An 8,166-nucleotide genomic window follows, 5' to 3' on the forward strand; every position below is an offset into this window, starting at 1 on the left:
GCATTTTTTTATTTTGGGGGGCTTTGTTATTTTATTAGGGGGCTTAGAGTAGGTGTAATTAGCTTAAAATTGTTGTAATATTTTTCTAATGTTTGTAAATTATTTTTTTATTTTTTTTATCTTAGTTCTTTTTTTATTTTTTGTACTTTAGTTAGTTTATTTAATTGTATTTATTTGTAGGTATTTGTATGTAATTAATTTATTGATAGTGTAGTGTTAGGTTTAATTGTAGGTAATTGTAGGTAATTTATTTAATTAATTTATTGATAGTGTAGTGTTAGGTTTAATTGTAACTTAGGTTAGGATTTATTTTACAGGTAATTTTCTAATTATTTTAACTAGGTAGCTATTAAATAGTTATTAACTATTTAATAGCTATTGTACCTGGTTAAAATAATAACAAAGTTGCCTGTAAAATAAATATTAATCCTAAAATAGCTACAATATAATTATTAGTTATATTGTAGCTATCTTAGGGTTTATTTTACAGGTAAGTATTGAGCTTTAAATAGGATTAATTTTTTTAATAAGAGTTAATTTATATCGTTAGATTAAAATTATATTTAATTTAGGGAGGCGTTAGTGTTAGGGTTAGACTTAGCTTTAGGGGTTAATAAATTTAATAGAGTAGCGGCGAGGTCCGGTCGGCAGATTAGGGGTTAATACTTGAAGTTAGGTGTCAGCGATGTTAGGGAGGGCAGATTAGGGGTTAATACTATTTATTATAGGGTTATTGAGGCGGGAGTGAGGCGGATTATGGGTTAATACATTTATAATAGTAGCGGTGAGGTCCGGTCGGCAGATTAGGGGTTAATTATTGTAGGTAGGTGGCGGCAACGTTTTGGGGGGCAGATTAGGGGTTAATAAATGTTAATAAATCTTAGCACCCAGGTGGGAAAGTGCTTAGCACTCAAGGGGTTAAGGGCAATGCCCATACAAATGCCCTTTTCAGGGCAATGGGTAGCTTAGGTTTTTGTTAGAGTTAGGATTTTTATTTTGGGGGGGTTGGTTGGGTGGGGGGTTTTACTGTTGGAAGGTAAAAAAGATAATTTCTTTAGGGCAATGCTCTACAAAAGGCCATTTTAGGGGCTATTTGTAGTTTATTGTGGGCTAAGGTTTTTTATTTTGGGGGGCTTTTTTATTTTTATAGGGCTATTAGATTAGGTGTAATTGTTTTTACTTTGGATAATTTTCGTTTGTTATTTTTCCTAATTTAGTGTTTTTTATTTTTTGAGATTTTAAACTTAAATTTTTTTATTAGTTAGTTTTTTTTTAATGTGTAATATAGTTTATTTAATTGGTAGTTACTTTCATTTTTGTATAATAGTTATGTTAGGTTAATTGTCAGTTTAAACTTAGGTTTTTTAATTTCACAGGTAAATTTGTATTTATTTTAAGATAGGGATATTGTAATTTTAATTTAAAGTTAGGGGGTTGTTAGGTTTAGAGTTTAATAGTTTAATTTATTTTTTTGCAATGTTGGGGGCTGGCGGTTTAGGAGTTATAGGTTTATTTAGAGGCGTTGATGTGGGAGGCCAGAGGTTTAGGGGTTAATAACTTTATTATAGTGTCAGCGATGTTGGGGTGCAGGGGAATAGGGGTTAATAACTTTATTATAGTTGTGGCGATGTCGGGGAGCGGTGGATTAGGGGTTAATAACTTTTATTAATGTCTGCAATGTCAGGAGCGGCAGATTAGGGGCTAATAAGTTTTAAATAGTGTTTGCGATGCAGGAGGGCGGCGGAATAGGGGTTAATAGGTAGTTTATGAGTGTTAGTGCACTTTGTAACATTTTATTTATGAGTTTTGTAAAACATTTTTGTTGCGCAAAACTCATAACTACTGATCTCAGATAATGGAACGGATCGTGTCGATATAGGCTGGAACGCAAGCATTTTAGCCTCACTGCACAACCTGTAATACCGGCGCTATGGAAATCCCATGCAAAAACATAATTTTTTTGAGTGCAGGATTGATGTTGCGTTACAGGCTAAAATGCTTGCGGTATAGCTATACCGACAAGACTCGTAATGGCTGAGTTACTGTTTTTACCCTGAAATGGCCATTTTTTTGCGTTAAAACCGTAACGCAAAACTCAGAATCTAGTTGTATATGATTTGCAGGGTACAGAATTTGCTGTTTGAACTTCCTAAGCATGAGGTGTTCAGTGTTCTTTTATATAGGAATCAAAAATAATTATTATAATTATTAGTTATATTGTAGCTATATTAGGGTTTATTTTACAGGTAAGTATTTAGCTTTAAATAGGAATTATTTATTTAATAAGAATTAATTTATTTAGTTAGATTAAAATTATATTTAATTTAGGGGGGCGTTAGAATTAGGGTTAAACTTAGCTTTAGGGGTTAATACATTTAATAGAGTAGCGGCGAGGTCCGGTCGGCAGATTAGGGGTTAATTATTGTAGGTAGCTGGCGGCGACTTTTTGGGGGGCAGATTAGGGGTTAATAAATATAATATAGGAGTCGGCGGTGTTAGGGGCAGCAGATTAGGGGTACATAGGGATAATGTAGGTTGCGGCGGTGTACGGAGCGGCAGATTAGGTGTTAAAAAAAATATGCAGGTGTCAGCGATAGCGAGGGCGGCAGATTAGGGGTTGATAAGTGTAAGGTTAGGGGTGTTTAGACTCGGGGTACATGTTAGGGTGTTAGGTGCAGACATAGGAAGTATTTTCCCATAGGAAACAATGGGGCTGTGTTAGGAGCTGAACGCTGTTTTTTTTCAGCTCAAACTGCCCCATTGTTTCCTATGGGAGAATCGTGCATGAGCACGTTTTTGAAGCTGGCCGCGTCCGTAAGCACCGCTGGTATTGAGAGTTGCAGTGGCGGTAAATTATGCTCTACGCTGCTTTTTTGGAGCCTAACGCAGCCATTCTGTAAAACTCTAAATACCAGCGGTATTTAAAAGGTGCAGGGGAAAAAAAACCAGCGTTAGCTACGCGTGTCGTTACCGACAAAACTCTAAATCTAGCTGATATTTTGCAAATGTTACATGTTTTGCACATGCATTGTCTTATGCTTTCAAAAGATGCAAAATGCAAAATCTGTAATCTAGGTTTTCAAAACAATGCTAGTTGCCTTAACTAGCTCTCGTCTAGATTGCGAGTTTTGCGCTATAGAGGGTGCAAAACGAACGCAACAAAAGTTGCGTTATTTGACCCTCCATAGCGCTGCCATTACAAGTTTCTGAAAAGCCGCCTTGTGCGTGCGATATGGGGGCGATAAGATCCATACCACACAAAAGCCAAGAGCTGAGAATACGTGCTCGTACACACTTTCCTCATACACATCAATGGGGAGAGAGTGTTAGAAAAATCTAACACCTGAAGAGCGGAATGGCGATCGCCGTAACAGAACCCCATTGATATCTATGAGGAAAAAAAGTTACATTTAAACCTAACACCCTGACATAAACCCCAAGTCTAAACACCCCTAATCTGCCACCCATGACACTGAAATAAAGTTATTAACCCCTAATCTGCCGCTCCCGACATCGCCACCACTAACAAAAGTTATTAACCCCTATTCCGCCGCTCCCTGACATCGCTGCCGCTATAATAAAGTTATTAACCCCTATTCCCCCGCAATTCAACATCGCCGCCACTATAATAAAGCTATTAACCCCTATTCCGCCGCACCCTGACATCCCCGCCACTAAATAAATGTATTAACCCCTAGACCTCTGGCCTCCCACATCACCACCACTAAATAAATCTATTATACCCTAAACCGCCAGCCCTCACATCCCAAAAAATTGAATTCAACTATTAACCCCTAAACCTAACAACCCCCTAACTTTAAATTAAAATTACAATATCCCTATCTTAAAATAAAGAAAAACTTACCTGTGAAATTAAAAAAATCTGTTTAAACTAACAATTAACCTAACATAACTATTAAGGCTGTGACACACTGCAAGCGGAGCGACGCGCAGCATGTACATGCGGCTGTGTGCGCTCAGTGTGTCCTGCCTTTTCATCTCTGAGCACTCTGCTGCGTCAAGTCGCGTAGCTAAGCGCTCAGAGATTAAAAATTTGAACTTCAGAAGCGATGCGACGCGGAGCGAAGCAGCTGCTTTGCCTCTCGCCGCATCGCTTGCAGTGTGTCACAGCCTTTATACTAAAATTAAAATAACTACCAATTAAATAAACTATATTACACATTAAAAACAAAACTAACTACTAAAAAAAATTAAGTCTAAAATTACAAAAAATAACAAACACTAAATTACGAAAAATAACAAACGAAATTATCCAAAATCAAAATAATAACACCTAATCTAATAGCCCTATAAAAATAAAAAAGCCCCCCAAAATAAAAAACCCTAGCTTACAATAAACTACTACTATCCCTTAAAAGGGACTTTTGTAGGGCATTGCCCTAAAGAGATCAGCTCTTTTACCTGTAAAAAAAAATACAAAGACCCCCCAACAGTAAAACCCACCACCCAACCAACCCCCCAAAATAAAAAACCTAACTCTAACAAAATCCTAAGCTACCCATTGCCCTAAATAAAAGGCCATTTGTATGGGCACTGCCCTTAAAAGGGCATTCAGCTCTTTTACATTGCCCTTAAAAGGGCATTCAACTCTTTTTAAAAAAAGCCCAAACCCTATTCAAATCAGCCAATAGAATTTTAGTAGCTCTCATCCTATTGGCTGATTTGAATTTCAAAAAATCAAACCAGCCAATAGGAATGACAGGGACGCCATTTTGAAAAGGCTCCCTTGCATTGAAGATTTAGTGTACGGCGGTGACTGTATGAAGAGGACGCTCCGCGCCGGATATCTTCAAGGATAGACTGCTCCGCTCTGCCGGGATGAAGATAGAAGACGCCGCCGGGATAAAGATAAAAGATGCCGCCTGGATGAAGATAAAAGACGCCGTCTGGATGGATGAACACTTTGCCGCCTGAATGAAGACTTCTCGCCGCCTGGACGTCCGGACTTCAGAAACTGGATCTTCGGGGGTTAGTGTTAGGCTTTTTTTTACTTTTTTGAGGTGTTTTTTTTTTAGATTAGGGTTTGGGCTTTTTTTAAAAAGAGCTGAATGCCCTTTTAAGGGCAATATAAAAGAGCTGAATGCCCTTTTAACCCTTTGAGTGCTAATGACGACTCTGAGTCGTCACAGAGTTTCCCACTCTGGTGCTAATGATGGCTCAGAGATGTCACTAGCACTCTCCCACCTTGAGGGAGATCTGGGGGCTCCCACCTGCTCCTACCCCGGCAATCATGCCTGTAGAATGACAGGCATCGCAGGGGCTTCCCGTTTTGCGTGGTGATGTCACACGCAATAAGGTGATGATGTCACTGCACAACTTTATTTATACTTAACAATGTTAAGTATAGGAGCAGGGGGCATGATGCTTAGCAACCTGCATCTCAGACCCACCATTGGAAAGGTAATCGCCTAACCTTTCCAACAGTGTAAGTCTTGGGGGTCTGAAAAAAATAAAAAAAAGTTTTAAAAAAATTGTTCAAAAAAAATAAATAAATAGAAAAAACATTAAAAAATCTTAGCACCCAGGTGGGAAAGTGCTTAGCACTCAAAGGGTTAAGGGCAATGCCCATACAAATGCCCTTTTCAGGGCAATGGGTAGCTTAGGTTTTTGTTAGAGTTAGGATTTTTATTTTGGGGGGGTTGGTTGGGTGGGGGGTTTTACTGTTGGAAGGTAAAAAAGATAATTTCTTTAGGGCAATGCTCTACAAAAGGCCATTTTAGGGGCTATTGGTAGTTTATTGTAGGCTAAGGTTTTTTATTTTGGGGGGCTTTTTTATTTTTATAGGGCTATTAGATTAGGTGTAATTGTTTTTACTTTGGATAATTTTCGTTTGTTATTTTTCCTAATTTAGTGTTTTTTATTTTTTGTGATTTTAGACTTCAATTTTTTTAGTAGTTAGTTTTTTTTTAATGTGTAATATAGTTTATTTAATTGGTAGTTACTTTCATTTTTGTATAATAGTTATGTTAGGTTAATTGTCAGTTTAAACTTAGGTTTTTTTAATTTCACAGGTAAATTTGTATTTATTTTAAGATAGGGATATTGTAATTTTAATTTAAAGTTAGGGGGTTGTTAGGTTTAGAGTTTAATAGTTTAATTTATTTTTTTGCAATGTGGGGGGCTGGCGGTTTAGGAGTTATAGGTTTATTTAGAGGCGTTGATGTGGGAGGCCAGAAGTTTAGGGGTTAATAACTTTATTATAGTGTCAGCGATGTTGGGGTGTAGGGGAATAGGGGTTAATAACTTTATTATAGTTGTGGCGATGTCGGGGAGCGGCGGATTAGGGGTTAATAACTTTTATTAATGTCGGCAATGTCAGAAGCGGCAGATTAGGGGCTAATAAGTTTTAAATAGTGTTTGCGATCTGGGAGGGCAGCGGAATAGGGGTTAATAGGTAGTTTATGAGTGTTAGTGCACTTTGTAACATTTTATTTATGAGTTTTGTGAAACATTTTTGTTGCGCAAAACTCATAACTACTGATCTCAGATAACGGAACGGATCGTGTCGATATAGGCTGGAACGCAAGCATTTTAGCCTCACTGCACAACCTGTAATACCGGCGGTATGGAAATCCCATGCAAAAACATCATTTTTTTGAGTGCAGGATTGATGTTGCGTTACAGGCTAAAATGCTAGCTATACCGACAAGACTCGTAATGGCTGCGTTACTGTTTTTACCCTGAAATGGCCAATTTTTTAGCGTTAAAACCGTAACGCAAAACTCATAATCTAGGTGTATATGATTTGCAGGGTACAGAATTTGCTGTTTGAACTTCCTAAGCATGAGGTGTTCAGTGTTCTTTTATATAGGAATCAAAAACAACCTTCCCGACCGGTTGTAATTTGGCAAGGACACAACGAAAACCCTAGATAGGCCTATTTTCTATTGAGGTGGTAAATTCTGGAAAATGGAGGTTACAAAAATTCTCCATAGACTTTAATGGAGATAAATGTTTTTATCACAAGTTTCCACAATTTACGACCTCAATAGAAACTAGGTCATATTTGTAAATGTCTGCATAGTGCATCTTTTTTGGCAGACATTTTGGGCAATATTACAAGTGGAGCACGCTAACTACGCTAGTAGTAAGCTTTTTTGCATTTGTCAGGTAGCACTCGTATTACAAGTTAAAAGTTAAAAGTTTTTGCTTGCGTGCTAACTCGATGCGTGCAAGCCAAACTTTGAATATTGTGATTGCATTAACATATTCCCCCATAGAGGTCAATGAATCAAAAAAAGTGGGCGGAAAACCCAACACCCTAGTCGCTCATAAACCCGATTGCATATTCTCAAGTGCGCTAACCTGGCATGAAAATATGAATATTTAACATTCCAATGTTCTTCACAAAGCAGAATAAACTACATATATCTGATATTATTTTAGTGCAAACTATGGCCTAGATTTAGAGTTTTGTCGGTAAAGACCCGCGTAGCTAACGCAGCTTTTTTTCCTACCACTGCTTCCAAACAACGCTGGTATTTAGAGTTGTCTGAAGGGCTGCGTTAGGCTCCAAAAAGGGTGCATTGAGCCGAATTTACCGCCACTTCAACACTCAATACCAGTGTTGCTTACGGTAGCGGTAAGCTGGCAAAACGTGCTTGTGCACGATTCCCCCATAGGAAACAATGGGGCAGTTTGGGATGAAAAAAAACTAACACCTGCAAAAATGCAGCGTTAAGCTCCCAACGCAGCCCCATTGTTTCCTATGGGGAAACAGTTTCTAAGTCTGCACCTAACACCCTAACATGAACCCCGAGTCTAAACACCCCTAACCTTACACAATTAACCCCTAATCTGCCGCTCCGGACACCGCCGCCACCTACATTATCCCTATGAACCCCTAATCTGCTGCCCCTAACATCGCCGACCCCTATATTATATTTATTAACCCCTAATCTGCCCCCCCCCCAATGTCGCCGCTACCTAACTACACTTATTAACCCCTAATCTGCCGACCGGACCTCGCCGCCATGTACATTATCCCTATGAACCCCTAACCTGCTGCCCCTAACATCGCCGACCCCTATATTATATTTATTAACCCCTAATCTGCCCCCCCCACGTCGCCGCCACCTAACTTCAAGTATTAACCCCTAATCTGCCGACCGGACCTCGCCGCTACTATAATAAATGTATTAACCC

Source organism: Bombina bombina, chromosome 1, assembly GCF_027579735.1.
Source record: "Bombina bombina isolate aBomBom1 chromosome 1, aBomBom1.pri, whole genome shotgun sequence".
Taxonomy (NCBI): Eukaryota; Metazoa; Chordata; class Amphibia; order Anura; family Bombinatoridae; genus Bombina; species Bombina bombina.